Source organism: Diaphorina citri, unplaced genomic scaffold (assembly GCF_000475195.1).
Source record: "Diaphorina citri unplaced genomic scaffold, Diaci psyllid genome assembly version 1.1 scaffold569, whole genome shotgun sequence".
Classification (NCBI taxonomy): Eukaryota; Metazoa; Arthropoda; class Insecta; order Hemiptera; family Psyllidae; genus Diaphorina; species Diaphorina citri.
In genome coordinates, this window is record NW_007378003.1 from 23555 (window position 1) to 40529 (window position 16975).

At 36.1% G+C, this 16975-nt stretch overlaps 2 long non-coding RNA genes across 2 annotated transcripts; both read right to left on the minus strand.

Annotated features, from left to right (window-relative positions):
* Positions 1-11314: 11314 nt before the first annotated feature.
* On the minus strand, positions 11315-12703 carry LOC108252510. The gene is made up of 2 exons (XR_001809533.2): positions 12644-12703; positions 11315-12242 (listed from the first exon to the last, which is right to left on the minus strand). It is a non-coding gene; the product is annotated as an uncharacterized LOC108252510 (long non-coding RNA).
* Positions 12704-14250: 1547 nt separating this feature from the next.
* LOC113467857 lies at positions 14251-15003 on the minus strand. The gene is made up of 2 exons (XR_003391797.1): positions 14831-15003; positions 14251-14336 (listed from the first exon to the last, which is right to left on the minus strand). It is a non-coding gene; the product is annotated as an uncharacterized LOC113467857 (long non-coding RNA).
* Positions 15004-16975: the final 1972 nt, after the last annotated feature.

The window sequence follows — 16975 nt, forward strand, 5'->3', positions numbered from 1 at the left end:
ATATAATCTATATTTTCCTTTCCATATAAGATAATATTATATTATTAACAGCCAGACTTAACTATGGTTAAATATCCAATTAGCTTTTTGCTTTTGGCGAGCAGTTTGGTCATCTGGGTTTCCTGTAGCGAGGCTGAAGATCGTGCTAGGGCAGACCTGCTCAATTTCACCATTCCTACCCGGCCACCTTTCCCGCCAGTCACTGGCCTTTACAAGTTTGTGCAAACTTGTGAGAACTTCTGCGATGACCAGTTCCCACCAGGAATTCTAGGGGTAAGCCATTTTTACGATACACTTGCTCAATTACTTTACCTCTATCTAGGTACGTACTTTTAGTGCATATAGTGTAGAGCGAAAACCTCTTTTAACCAGAACTTTGAAGTCTGAATTCCACTGAAATTTAATCTTGTTAACTATGTAAGTCTGCATGAGTATTTAAAGCTGTGTCCAAACATAGTCGACCTCGTCCATCGACGAGGTGAAGAGGTGAATCCATGTTGTCGAGGCCGTGTACGGTTTCAGTTGACGTCGATCGACGGCGTCGACTATGTGTGGACACAGCTTAAGACCGAAATTTGAACAATTGTGTATCTACTCTTGTCTTCCCCAGATTGAAGCCACCAAAGCCACGATCAGTTGCCGCAAAGGCTGCTCGCGGTGAGTTTTTAATTAGGGCCATGCTAGAAAGTACCTACCAATGTTAAATTAAATGATGTTCCGTTTTAGAAAATATAGTCATGATATCCTTTGACTTGAAGTAGGTATATACCATAACTTGCTAGGTACATGAATTTAGGTTCCACCAATCCAAACATTACCCCCACGCAAAGCATAGGATTGTACAAATGAGCGGTTCACTTCACTTCAAGGTAAACAGGAAAAGCTGGCGTTTCTGAGCAGAAAGAAAAACGCCCTATCCATGAAATGAACCAAAGATATAGAACTAGCAGCAGTGGATGAATGAGGAAGTGTTAGAATAATAAATAATAGGTATGGTGAGTACCAAATTAAGAGCTTCTATAAGTTCATAGTGAGGTATCAACAGTCGAAAAAGTAGGTAGTGGGCAAATATAAGTGAGTAAAACATGATGTCTTGAAAAACACGATTAGTTCAGAGGCACGGTTAGGCTTCAAAAGTTTGAAGAGAACAATACAAATACAAACAATCAAGAGATTTAAGAAAAGAACCATCACACCTCAATCGGCAAATAGATAGCAGAATATCAGGAAATGGACAAAATAGAAAGGAGCGAAATATAGGCAAACCTGGTGTCAATATTTTGACAGCTAATGATGATGGTTTATTGAAGCAAAGAAGTTCCCATGGTTAAGAACTTGAAAGAAACCAGAGTCCGAGTAAATGTGATAGTGGACAAATAACCAATAAATAACCCTGTCAGTCTGTAGTGCTCTATGTTGCTTCCCACATGCCTTATCCTTAAATAGTTTGGTGTGCTCTAGTTATAACGTTAGTTGATGTCGTGGTACTTTCATACCTTGTTGCTTGGTACCACAAGTTGTCCTCGAATTGTCCTCTTCATATCCCGTTACAACGTTTTATTTTCTAATTTCAGGATTAGGTGAACGAGTAATTTTCAGTCATTTGAAGGTTGGAGGCAACGTGACACGCCTAAAGAACAAATTACAATCAAGTTTTAAAATTCAACCAAAAAGATTCTGATTAAAACCTGTCTTCATCTTCAAATATTGGAAGATTTTGATGAATAAAACTCTCCTTAACTAAACCCAGTATGGATGTACGAGTATTCTTATTCTGATCCAATTTTCCTACAATGAACAGTGGAGAGACAAGAAAATCAAAAAAAAATCAATTGCATTTTCGATTCCCAAGTTCCCAAGTGTATCAATTGCATCTACCTTTTCTAGTACCTGCATTAGTAAGTACGTAAAATTGATTATGTATGTATGATTGATTTATGTAAATAAATGTAAAGTAAAAAAAAAAAAAAAAAAAATCAGAAATACGAGTAATTTTCAGTCATTTGAAGGTTGGAGCCAACGTGACACGCCCAAAGAACAAATTACAATCAAGTTTTAAAATTCAACCAAAAAGATTCTGATTAATACCTGTCTTCATCTTCAAATATTGGAAGATTTTGATGAATAAAAGACTCAGAACTCTCCTTAACTAAACCCAGTATGGATGTACGAGTATTCTTATTATGAACCAATTTTCCTACAATGAACAGTGGAGAGTCAAGAGGATCAAAAAAATCAATTGCATTTTCGATTCCCAAAGTACCTGCATTAGTAAGTACGTAAAATTGATTACGTAGGTATGATTTATTTATGTAAATAAATGAAAAGTACCTATTCTTATTAGAAAAAAAATAATACCTAATAATAATAATAATCAGAAAAGTCTCACTATAGGATGGTGGTGCACTCTGTTCCTAAAGAAAGAACTTTTTCAACTTTTTAATTTTTCAAAGTTCTCTACGTTAAGTGAAAACTTGCCGGAAGTACAATATGTACATACTCGTCCATACATGCAATCTACTACTATTGGCTGTAGAAGGTGAACATATGTACTTGATAGTGCTCTTCACAAATAATTGATAGAAGACTATAGGTAAGTACAGGATGGCACAAAATGGGTGTTTTAACAAGAAAGTACTGACTCTATGTAATGAAATTTTTAGAAAGTGAATCTAAAATTTCTAAACATAAAATATGTACTTGATAGTGCTCTTCATAAATAATTGATAGAAGACTAAAGGTAAGTATAAGATGGCACAAAATGGGTGTTTTAACAAGAAAGTACTGACTCTATGTAATGAAATTTTTAGAAAGTGAATCTAAAATTTCTAAACATAAAAAATAATATTACAAACAATATTCTAAATTTAATAAATAATCTACACAACTGTATAAGATATCGTCCTGTACATTGTTTCTGATGTTGACTTACATTTTCTTTCTAATGTTCACGGAATTGATTTTCTATCTCCCTATATTTCCCGCGGGGTAGCGCCCACAGTCCCCTGTCTGCTGTATTTTGAATTTTCCATCATTTTCCATTCTTTTCAATTCCGCGTGTTCTTTTTCTCCCTCTTCCACAAAATCATTGAATTTATTTTTCATTTTATTCGAATTTTCTTCTCCAAACATTTCGGTTGTGTTTTTCTGGTGGTGAATTCTTTTTAGTAAACAAATATTAGTTGAGATATTTTTAAAAAATGTGTGTTTACTTTAAATTAATTTTCTTAATAAAATAGCTTTTTATCAAAAAGGGTTATAGATTGTTTTATTAAATTTACGAAATAAAATAAGTATTAAATCTCGTTTTTCACGTCTTTTTAAGACCTTTGTGGGGACTCATTTTATTGTAAACAATTCAATTTATTTGAATATTTGATAGTGTACTTCAAAGGTCGGACGAAAAAATCAGTTTGGGTAAGTTTTTTTATGTCTACTATTGTTTTATTAAATTTACGAAATAAAATAAGTATTAAATCTCGTTTTTCACATCCTTTTAAGACCTTTGTGGGGACTCATTTTATAGTAAACAATTCAATTTATTTGAATATTTGATAGTGTACTTCAAAGGTCGGACGAAAAAATCAGTTTGGGTAAGTTTTTTGTGTCTACTACTAATTAGTCCAGCATATTCCTTGCTTTTTATGTCTGCTTGTAGTCTTGTAAAAGTTATTATTTTCTAGATTTTTGGTGAGCACCTATAGGTACCTCGTAACTTATATTATGTTCACTGTCATTCTGTCTGAAGTTTTTTGTTATGTAGGAAGGTACCTATGTATTTCTACTCGATTCAAAGGGACTTTGTTTCGATATCCTATCATTTAGGCACTTTAAAATCTTTAGATACCTAATCCTCGGAATTTTCTCATTCATACATAAGAATATTATAACAAGCAGGGCCCGTCCCTCCGGGAATATTTTAGCCCGTAGTTTATTCGATCATGGTTAAAGAATACCTTTGTACCTACCTCATTTGTTTGATATTCAGTTTATTATCATTCTCGATTTGATTTTTTTATTTTACTTTTATGTAATGATTTAAAATCAAGACTAGAGCCCGTTCTCCCTTTATTCCCAATATAATGTTTAAGTAAATGATGTTCCGTTTTAGAAGATATAGTCATGATATCCTTTGACTTGAAGTAGGTATGTACCATAACTTGCTAGATACTACATAAATCTAGGTTCCACCAATCCAAACATTACCCCCATGCAAAGCATAGGACTGTACAAATGAGTGGTTCACTTCACTTCAAGGTAAACAGGAAAAGCTGGCGTTTCTGAGCAGAAAGAAAAACGCCCTATCCATTTCCATGAAATGAACCAAAGATATAGAACTAGCAGCATTGGATGAATGAGGAAGTGTTAGAATAATAAATAATAGGTATGGTGAGTTGGTGAGTACCAAATTAAGAGCTTCTATAAGTTCATAGTGAGGTATCAACAGTCGAAAAAGTAGGTAGTGGGCAAATAAAAGTGAGTAAAACATGCTGTCTTGAAAAACACGGTTAGTTCAGAGGCACGGTTAGGTCGGTTAGGCTTCAAAAGTTTGAAGAGAACAATACAAATACAAACAATCAAGAGATTTAAGAAAAGAACCATCACACCTCAATCGGCAAATAGATAGCAGGAGATCAGGAAATGGACAAAATAGAAAGGAGCTAAATATAGGCAAACCTGGTGTTAATATTTTGACAGCTAATGATGATGGTTTATTGAAGCAAAGAAGTTCCCATGGTTAAGAACTTGAAAGAAACCAGAGTCCGAGTAAATGTGATAGTGGACAAATAAAACCACAGTACCAAGCTAGAGGAATAGGAGATGCCAAGACACACTCTCAAGGTTCCGGCTGACCGCGATCAAAGCTTGATTTGCCTGAGGCCAAATGACTCAGGAATGTGAGGGGGACCCGGCCTCGGCGGGGGGAATGCATTCTCTAGTATGCCAAGTGCCAAGCCAAAGAATGTACCTAGGCGTTTGTGTTTCTGGCAATGGCTTGCCGTTATGCTGTAACGTGTGTCTAAAAATAATACCAAATCTAGGATCTTAGTATCTTAAGATACGATTTGTAAGTACAATTACTACACGCGTTTGTTGAAATACACGTTGGGTCTGAGTTATGGAAACCTTAGTTTTTTTAAAAAAATCTCCTGTAGTCTGGTGTACCCTACAATAGCATAAATACCTAGGTATTTACCTATGTACATTGCAAATCAACAATACCTATTTGAATAAAATGTTCCAAGATAAAGGTTTCTAGGCTCACGCTAAGACGTAGGTGACAGACAACCTTCTAAAGATCAAATACCTACCTATAAATCTATGAGTGTAATCTGAAATCTTGATTTCAGTCATATATTGTATTTCTTGTGTTATGATTTATGATTGTTATAAATTATGGACAGCTCTTTCAGCTTCCTCTCAGACGTATACAATTATACATTTTACAAAATTTTGAATATCTGTAGGTATGATCAATAATAACTCATAGCAAGAATCGATCTCACGACTCTAGAATCTACAATTCCATGCCAAGCCAAAGAATGTACCTAGGCGTTTGTGTTTCTGGCAATGGCTTGCCGTTATGCTGTAACGTGTGTCCAAAAATAATACCAGATCTTGGATCTTAGTATCTTAAGATACGATTTGTAAGTGCAATTACTACACGCGTTTGTTGAAATACACGTTGAGGCGTTATGCTGTAACGTCTGTCTAAAAATAATACCAGATCTTGGATCTTATTAGTATCTTAAAATACGATTTGTAAGTGCAATTACTACACGCGTTTGTTGAAATACACGTTGAGTCTGAGTTATGGAAACCTTAGTTTTTCAAAAAATCTCCTGTAGTCTGGTGTACCCTACAATAGCATAAATATCTATTTACCTATGTACATTGCAAATCAACAATACCTATTTGAATAAAATGTTCCAAGATAAAGGTTTCTAGGCTCACGCTAAGACGTAGGTGACAGACAACCTTCTAAAGATCAAATACCTACCTATAAATCTATGAGTGTAATCTGAAATCTTGATCTCAGTCATATATTGTATTTCTTGGGTTATGATACTTATGATTGTTATAAATTATGGACAGCTCTTTCAGCTTCCTCTCAGACGTATAAATTTTACAAAATTTTGAATATCTGTAGGTATGATCAATAATAACTCATAGCAAGAATCGATCTCACGACTCTAGAATCTACAATTCTAAAGTGTAATCTGAAATCTTGATTTCAGTCATATATTGTATTTCTTGGGTTATGATTGTTATAACTTATGGACAGCTCTTACAGCTCCCTCTCAAACGAATAAATTGTACAAAATTTTGAATATCTGTAGGTATGATCAATAATAACTCATAGCAAGAATCGATCTCACGACTCTAGAATCTACAATTCTATTGCACATCATTGTAGCACGTACTACGTAGGTACTAGGTACCTAGTACCTACAACCATTACATTCAAGTACAACACGGACAACAGACCTACAATCACATCCATGATCTTATGTTTGGATCAAAAATGTAAAACAATGTATAGATAATGTACCCGTGTCCATTGTGTGCGATTTGTTTACGCCAAGATTGAAACACGCTCTTCGCCTTCATCCTTTTCTGCCCATTAGTCATTTTCACCTTAGTGGAATTTTCCATTTCTACAATCATTACATTCAAGTACAAAACGGACAACAGACCTACAATCACATCCATGATCTTATGTTTGGATCGAAAATGTAAAACAATGAATAGATAATGTACCCGTGTCCATTGTGTGCGATTTGTTTACGCCAAGATTTGAAACATGCTCTTAGCCTTCGTTCTTTTCTGCCCATTAGTTATTTTCACCTTAGTGGAATTTTCCATTTGCCTCGCCATTGCCAGGTATTCAAATATTTTCAGATTCAGTAATGTTAACTTAAGGCAGTTTTATCTAAAGCAAAGATTCATAGTCTGCTTGAATGGAAAACTCTTGCCACCTTTTTGGAGCCTCAATCCCCCTAGCACAGCCATTCTTAACCTATGGTCCGTGGACCACTAGTGGTCCGCGAGAAGGTTTCAGGTGGTCCGCGAGAGGTGAAGATTCATAAGGCTTGAATGGAAAACTCTTGCCACCTTTTTGGAGCCTCAATCCCCCTAGCAGAACGGAGGCAAAATTATTTTTAGACTTCAACATCGCTTGAAAAACTTAGCGTCACGAAAAGATGACTAAACAGGATCTTAGACTTAAGGATGAGCCACACCACACCAACAAAAGGAAGCAGCAGTCAAAGTGTCAAAGTTCCTTAGAAACCGATGCGGTGAATGGAATTGTAGGATCTTCATCAAACTTACTGAACCAGATCGGAAAGGTAGGGGAAACCTAACGTTAGGAATGTTAGGATACCATCAAAGAAGCAAGTACTCTCCTTATAACATCCTGTTGAAGAAACGTTAAGACTGCGGTGAATGGAATTGTAGGATCTTCATCAAACTTACTGAACCAGATCGGAAAGGTGGGGGAAACCTAACGTTAGGAATGTTAGGATACCATCAAAGAAGCAAGTACTCTCCTTATAACATCCTGTTGAAGAAACGTTAAGACTGAAATACCTCTCTATTCTGCTGTCTTCTGATTGGTGGGAACTTGAAGTCAATGACTTGAAAAGTTTAATGTTCCACGAACAGAAGAGAAATGAAGTGTAAGTTGTAGGTACTTAAAAGAAAGAAGAAGAGAAGTATGTAAGTTGTACTTAATGAGAGAATGTATGCATTGGGTTCTATTTTAATTAGTGACAGACGCGGTGAGTTTTTAATTAGGGCCATGCTAGAAAGTACCAATGTTAAATGATGTTCCGTTTTAGAAGATATAGTGATGATATCCTTTGACTTGAAGTAGGTATATAGTATATACCATAACTTGCTAGGTACATGAATTTAGGTTCCTCCAATCCAAACATTACCCCCATGCAAAGCATAGGACTGTACAAATGAGTGGTTCACTTCACTTCAAGGTAAACTATAAGAGGGTGGGGACCTTGGGAGGCAAGATTAAAACCCACTTTACTATTAGGGTGGTGTAAGTGTGGATTCAGGGTCGGTCACAAGCGGGGTTCATTCGGGCCCATTGGTCTCGGGCCGGACCCCTTAAATTGCCCCGGAACTACAGTTCCTAATTTCTTCTGGAAACATGATCAATTGATCATGATAATCATGTCAAGTATGAGTAGTATGATAACAAGATAACTTGTAAGGGGGGCTTATTGTTAGAATTAGCCCCTGTGCCCGGTTAGGCTGTGATCTGCCCTGATTTGGATTGTGTATTTTACATAATCGTAGGTATCTTTCATGTCTACAAAAGAGATTAAATATCCGATTTTTCTCAAGCCTACTCGGATTTTTAATGGGATTAAACTCGAGGTCTTATCAATGCCTATTCCGCCTTCGTACAAATCTAGGAGTGCCCATTTCTTTTCGTTTTGAAAGGAATTTTCCGCCTTGCTCTCTGGGAACTTGAAGTCAATGACTTGAAAAGTTTAATGTTCCACGAACAGAAGAGAAATGAAGTGTAAGTTGTAGGTACTTAAAGAAGAAGAGAAGTATGTAAGTTGTACTTAATGAGAGAATGTATGCATTGGGTTCTATTTTAATTAGTGACAGACGCGGTGAGTTTTTAATTAGGGCCATGCTAGAAAGTACCAATGTTAAATTAAATGATGTTCCGTTTTAGAAGATATAGTCATGATATCCTTTGACTTGAAGTAGGTATGTACCATAACTTGCTAGATACTACATAAATCTAGGTTCCACCAATCCAAACATTACCCCCATGCAAAGCATAGGACTGTACAAATGAGTGGTTCACTTCACTTCAAGGTAAACAGGAAAAGCTGGCGTTTCTGAGCAGAAAGAAAAACGCCCTATCCATTTCCATGAAATGAACCAAAGATATAGAACTAGCAGCATTGGATGAATGAGGAAGTGTTAGAATAATAAATAATAGGTATGGTGAGTACCAAATTAAGAGCTTCTATAAGTTCATAGTGAGGTATCAACAGTCGAAAAAGTAGGTAGTGGGCAAATATAAGTGAGTAAAACATGATGTCTTGAAAAACACGATTAGTTCAGAGGCACGGTTAGGCTTCAAAAGTTTGAAGAGAACAATACAAATACAAACAATCAAGAGATTTAAGAAAAGAACCATCACACCTCAATCGGCAAATAGATAGCAGAATATCAGGAAATGGACAAAATGATGATGATGGTTTATTGAAGCAAATAAGTTCCCATGGTTAAGAACTTGAAAGAAACCAGAGTCTAAGTAAATGTGGTAGTGGACAGTGGGTAGAGTAAATGTGGTAGTGGACAAATAACCAATAAATAACCCTGTCAGTAGTGCTCTATGTTGCTTCCCACATGCGTTAATAACTTGGTGAGGGAAGAAAGCAAGAAAGTGTTAGTTTGGAATGGACATAGGTGGTGAGGGAGCTAGGAAGATTTGTACTTTTTGTGTCGAGATTGTATCGCGGGGAAAAAGCTAGAAAAATGATGGACAACATACGAGTATCTAACTGCTATGACCTTAATTTTCCCCAGCTAACGATATGCCTACAACCTAATATAGGTAGGTGCTAGGTAGTTAGTAATTTGTAGAACATATGGTGTATTCCCCTCCATTATTTTATAAGGAACTCAGAGTAGGAGAAAGAATTCTGCTTGAAGGTCTAATCGCGAGGGCTTCTGTTCTCACCCTTGGAAGTTCAAGAAAAAAATTTACCCCTCCGTTTTCTGACGAGCAGAATCAAGGTCATTTCCTGGACACACTTGGACCTAATAGCTGATCTACATTATACCTCGAAGTTATACGAGTAAACCTAAGTAGAGTAAGAATATATATCTACTCCAATACTCCATACAGTAGAACCCCGATTTTATGAACCTCGGTTATATGAACCCTCGGTTATATCGAAAATCCGAGCTTTTTATTTATTTGTTACTCGAAAATCAGACTTTTTCTGATAATGTAACCAAAATTTCCGATTTTTTTTTTTTTTTTTTTTTTTATTTAAAACCCCCAAAAAAAATGCTAATATGAACACATTTCGTCCTTTTAGTTAATTGATATGTTACTAAAAGGACAAAAAATCAATAAATAAGCATTTACTGTCGAAATTTTGCCATGATTTCTCTCTCTGTTTTCTAATGTAACCCCGATTTTATGAACTTTTATATGGCACCCCAATTTTCTGAACCTTGGTCCCAATTAGTTCATAAAATCGAGGTTCTGCTGTACTTAGATACAGAGTAGAGGAGCAAGACGTTTTGAATTTTGTGGTTTCCGGTAGAAAAAAAAAAAACAAGTAGGCTACAGAATTCTTCATAAGTAGACAAGTTCAGAACTTTAGTGCTATAGCATAAGAGGTGCCTTAAGGTACCGCGCTCTTTAGTTTCCCTTACACTGTGACCTTGGTTCATTGGCAGTAAATTCTGTCCTACCCTCCTACCTCTGTGCTTTATTCAGATTGATTCGTCATAAGTCAGATAGATCATAAGGCTCAACAATTAGTACTTTATTCTGTCGAGGCAGGGCAAACATTTCCACTGTCATAAGAGGGTGGGGACCTTGGGAGGCAAGATTAAAACCCACATTACTATTAGGGTGGTGTTAGTGTGGATTCAGGGTCGGTCACAAGCGGGGTTCATTCGGGCCCATTGGTCTCGGGCCGGACTCCTTAAATTGCCCCGGAACTACAGTTCCTAATTTCTTCTGGAAACATGATCGATTGATCATGATATGTCAAGTATGAGTAGTATGATAACAAGATATGTTGTAAGGGGGGCTTATTGTTAGAATTACCCCCTGCGCCCCGTTAGGCTGTGATCTGCCCTGATTTGGATTGTGTGTTTTACATAATCGTAGGTATCTTTTTTTTTTTTTTTTTTTTTTTTTTTTGTTTTTTTTTGTGGAATGGACACTGGAAGATACTTTTCCTACTGCATGCATATCTGCATTTGTCTGAGAGTACGAAACAAATAATTATCTACATTATTCTGCCATTGCGCAATAATGAAAATATTTTTACATCTGATGAACTGATGAGCATGGCTGTAGTGTTGAGTGCATCTGTTGGTAATGTTTCATGTAAACTGCAGTCAGACAACATGGTAATTTTTCTGTCTTAATTATAATGTAGGTATCTCGAGTACCTACCTGCTTATTCCGAGTATAATTGTTATTATGTAGGTATTTCATTTCCTTGATGAAAAAGAGTAGGTAGATATCTAACAATGGGAAGTGAAAGACCATATAAAATGCTAATGAAAACAAATGAAATGTTCTTATAACTAGGCGCTTTTTGCATTTATAATAATATAAATTAAATAAATGGAACTTAAAATAACACTTTATAAAATGCTCTGATAAAGATTAAATGATGTTTTATTTTGTAACTCCAAAAACATAGATGGCAATTGGCACGGAGTGCATTAATTTTTCCAGGGACTTATTCCCTTCAAAGAAAAGTTCTTCAATGACTAACATTTTCAATTACTACTGGGTTTCAAAACAAGATCTCTGAGGAATTGGGAATTTAGAAGTTTTTTTTTTTTTCTTACAAATTCATTCATCCTATCAAAGAGATTTCTAAGTAATGCAGATTGCCACTTGGGACCAGCTCTGCCACAAATGCCATTGATTTTTTTTTTTTTTCTTTCTTTCTTCTTCTTTTTTTTCTTCATTCGTTCTTAGCTTACTTGTTATCAATTTCTGAGAACTGTGAATATAAACTATAGAGTTTCTAAAGTGACCCAGAGATGAAATGGCTTTGATGAATCAAACATATTCACAGGTGTGTTCGATAAGAAAATCCACAACTCAAGTTACCATATTGCATTTCTTGTTCAATACTATTTAACCATGTTACAATTCTTGATAAAATTGTGGCATTATACAATCTATATATTCCAGGAATTGGGTAGGTAGTTGGGTTCTTCTTCCTAGAAAGGAATGGAAATTTTAGTTCAAATTTCAAACAAATGCAACACAGTAACATAGTAATAAACTTCACCAACCCAGGTATCCTTTCAACTGATACAAAACTATGTACAAAATTTGATGTTGTCACACATCCATGTTGATGAAACTGGTGGTGTTGTTTCTTGGATCACGTAAGATGTGTTGACGGGAATGAGAGGACAGGGAATATATTACAGGGGAGAAATAGTAACAACCAATAAGGAACCATGCTGATGTTTATGATCCTCTGCAACAAACAAATAGATACATATAAACCATTAGAATCAAATCAAATGGGTATTAAATATTATTTTAAAATTAACAGCAGTAGGTAGGTAGAAAAGCAGTGTAGTTTTCATCTTAATGATTTTATTACTTGTTTGCTCCAAAATCATTCTTGAATAATCAGTGCAATTTTGATAAAATTGGGTAAAATTTATGAACACATCAATGGAATTTACTGTTTGTCATTATGGGCCTTATTACCTTCAAGGATCATACAGGGCTCTTGGAGTCTGAATGAGTACTACAGTTCACTGCTTACTTGTCAATAATAACAGTTGGTACCTAACTGAAGATTGATTATATCTCAGGTAAATACATGGTTACATTTTCTACAATATGGAAAAACAGTTGAGTAATACTTACACAATGATGTTGTTGATTGGGATGTGGATAAGTTTGACAAAGAATCCAATGAAGCTTAATAACAGTTGGAACCTACCTGAAGATTGATTATATCTCAGGTAAATACATAGTTACATTTTATACAATATGGAAAAACAGTTGAGTAATACTTACACAATGATGTTGTTGATTGGGATGTGGATAAGTTTGACAAAGAATCCAATGAAGCAGTGTCTGAAAATAATACCAGATCTTGGATCTTAGTATCTTAAGATACGATTTGTAAGTGCAATTACTACACGCGTTTGTTGAAATACACGTTGAGTCTGAGTTATGGAAACCTTAGTTTTTTTAAAAAATCTCCTGTAGTCTGGTGTACCCTACAATAGCATAAATACCTAGGTATTTACCTATGTACATTGCAAATCAACAATACCTATTTCAGTAGATAGGTTGTTCTAGAATCTAGATTATAAAACGCCAGAAAGTTTAACTAAGATAACCTATTTGTTTCAGGAATCCGTCTTACTGCAGGCTGCAGGTGAATTTTAGAGAAACTGGGGAGGTTGAAATATACCAGTGAGGGTACTTCTAGGTTCCATCAAGGCCAGGAATTTCAAGTCCTATCAGTAGATAGGTTGTTCTAGAATCTAGATTATAAAACGCCAGAAAGTTTAACTAAGATAACCTATTTGTTTCAGGAATCCGTCGTAATGAAGTTGCCATCGTTTCCAAAGAGGATCGAAACCGAATGTTTGCTCTTCCAGATTCCGATCTACGTGTTGACGGTGTTTGTGTTTGGCATCATAGCTATCGGTCTCTGGGCCACCTATGGTGATCCTGCCGACTGTCTCTTCTGCTTGAGTCGGAAATTCTGGGACAAACTTGAATACATGGATACGTACAGCACGGATATTGATGAGGATGATATTGAGAGTAAAGAAACTGTAATCTCTTGTTCACTTGTTCTCTTCAACTCAGTTCCAAATCGACACAAAAATCAAACACTCGGTTTGTTTACATTCCACGTGAAAAGTTGAGCGCGTTGCCTAACCTACTTTCTCTTTTATTTCTAGAAGGCGCATAATGAAGCTGCAAATGAACTGCGCGTGGTATTTTGAAACATTTACGGAGTAACTGGAGTAGAGAAACTGTAATTTGTAATTTCTTCAACTCAGTTCCAAATCGACACAAAAATCAAACACTCAGTTTGTTTACATTCCACGTGAAAAGTTGAGAGCGTTGCCTAACCTACTTTCTCTTTTATTTCTAGAAGGCGCATAATGAAGCTGCAAATGAACTGCGCGTGGTATTTTGAAACATTTACACGGCGTTTTATTGTAAACTGTTTCGAGAGTTTCATGCTACTCTTGGACAAGGTATAATTTAGCGGGTAGTACCTACCTAGTAGGTAAATGATTATAAATTTTACTTACGTTAAAAGCGTACTGCACCAAATAGTAAAGGCTCGCCATCATAAATGAAGAAAGGGAATACCTTTATTTAGGTTAGGTATGTAAGTAAATATTACACTGCACAGTCTGCACACATCAGAGTTCTGTAAATTTCCATTAAGATTGGTAAGCTGAATCCCATCAGAAAATAAGTCTTCACTTACCCCTCCTGTCAGGCTTGGTGCATCTTTTGACGAGACGGATGGAGTCTTTGGCAAACAAGCGGGTGGGTTCCAAAAATTTCTGAACTTGATCCATTTCTGAAATAAAAACAAGCCATAATTATTATGAGGTTGATCTTTAGATAGGACCTTGACACGGTAAGGAGTTGTTTCCTTAGGGATTGGGTCCTGATAAAAGTTGATGGTTGTATTGTAAATCTCACTAACTTTCTCATGATAACAATCCTAGCTTAGGAATGAGGACTGAGATAAAACTGACCTTATGAACTTCTTGAAACAGCGAAAGGCTGTCTAAATAACGGTTAGCAGACAGGCAGCTGACTATTATCTAAGGAAGCCCAGAACCTATTTCAATTTTCAAGACTAGTCACTAGCTTTTAGTGATACGGTAAACTTTCCTTTGAGACGTTGGTTTCTACCTATCCAAAGCTTACCTCTGTTTGAAAATAACTGTGTTCTTTTAAGATAAAAGGACTGTGTTCCACAGACAGCTAAAACACTTGGAGCTTGAAATTTTAGTGATACGGTAAACTTTCCTTTGAGACGTTGATTTCTACCTCTGCAAAGCTTACCTCTGTTTGGAAATAACTGTGTTCTTTTAAGATAAAAGGACTGTGTTCCACAGACAGCTAAAACACTTGGAGCTTGAAGAAATAACTGTAGTTTTACAAGAGTAAAGGAACTGTAATCTCTTCAACTCAGTTCCAAGTTCCAAATCGACACAAAAATCAAACACTCGGTTTGTTTACATTCCACGTGAAAAGTTGAGCGCGTTGCCTAACCTACTTTCTCTTTTCCCATTAAATGGGTTGGCGGGTGTTGTGTTCCTATTCGGTGTAAAATTTACTGATCGAAGGGATGAGTTGCAGTTTTGACTCGACTTACTCGACAATTTAGACTGTTTGTTCGAGGTAGGTATAGCGCCATAGAGTTTGCGTGTTTCTAAAACCTGTTGTATAAAAATACTTTGGTGCACGGAATGTTTTCTACTCTTGGACAGGGTATAATTTAGCGGGTAGTAGGTAGGTAAATGATTATACATTTTACTTACATTAAAAGCGTATTGCACCAAATAGTAAAGGCTCGCCATCATAAATGAAGAAAGGGAATACCTTTATTTAGGTTAGGTAGGTAAGTAAATATTACACTGCACAGTCTGCACACATCAGAGTTCTGTAAATTTCCATGATGATTGGTAAGCTGAATCCCATCAGAAAATATCCCAACAGTTCGATCATTATGTTCCGATTATCCTTTCAGGAAGTAAGAATTCTTCACTGATGGCTGTAGATAAATAATCGATAACAGTTGACGCTTTTCTTACTGTCCTTGAACGTTGATATTTTTTCTGAGTCCGTCTCAGGTTTAGGGGCTGATACCTAATAATTTAGATAGGTAGCTTCTAGCAGATTACAGGCAGAAGTAGGTAGGTATTAGAATTTACGACAAGTCAGAAGTATTAGGAGGAACTTTCAGAGCAAAGATAGCAGATACCCAATCAAGTATCCCAGAGGAAAGGAGAGGAAATAATATATTAAGCCGCCATCTCTGAGGTTATCTCCTGTCAACTGGAAGTGGATGCCATCGTCCTCCATTGTTTCAATATTGGACCGTCTCTGAGGTTATCTCCTGTTAACTGAAAGTGGATGCCATCGTCCTCCATTGTTTCAATATTGGGCATCTATTTTATCAGATGTTGTGGCAAAGAAATCTGAAATAGAAAGAATATTTCGACTTAGAATCAAAAAGAAAGCCCTGCAAAGCCAGCGCTAAGCCGCGGGTTCGATTCCTCCCCGGATTGGATTTTATCGTAAACAGTGATAAGGTTCATTATCGGAACGGCTGGCTTTCTCCTATTCTGTCTTCCTTCTCTCTTCGCTTTCAGGATTATAAGACCTTAGCAGTTACAGTTCCCTCTATCAAACCCCTTAAAGCCAGCCTAGTTAGCTTGGAGGGAAGCACGTCTACCTTGTAAGGGCTAGGTCGCGGGTTCTATTCCCACCCGGGGCGGATTTTATCCTGAAGGAATAAGGTTCGTTCTCGGAACGGTTGGCTTTCTCCTATCCTGTCCTCCTATTCTCTTCGATGTGGGGAATAATTCTGTTATTGAAAAGACAAAATAAATTAGGTACCTACTAAAAGGCCAAAGTATATACAACTTACCTTTTTCGTGTAGAAACTGATGAAGAGTAATCTCCTAAAGAATAGGACCTACTAATGCAACCACTGCGAACGCTGAGTAGAACAGAAACATTTTCAAGTAATAGCTCAAAATAATAGTCATTTTCGGTGAATGTCTAGAAGTAGAAACTGATGAAGAATAATCTCCTAAAGAAATGCAACCACTCCTAATGCAACCACTGCGAACGCTGAGTAGAACAGAAACATTTTCAAGTAATAGCTCAAAATAATAGTCATTTTCGGTGAATGTCTAGATCAAAATAAATCTAATTATTATTACTTATTACTAGGTATACCCTAGTATTTACTTATTTTCAGTTTATTTTCCTTCGGTTTTTCTGTCTTTTCCGGTAGGTTTGGTGTAGGTATTATCAATGCATTGGGATGGACATGAATTTTATGACAAAAAGCAGCAATATCAAGGCCAATTTAGTCAAAAGCATAGTAGGTATTTGTTGTAAGTAGATGTGTATTTGAGGAGTTGTTGCGAGTTAAAAGATCCGTTTTTTCTAGGCAAAAATGTTCATATTAAGGTT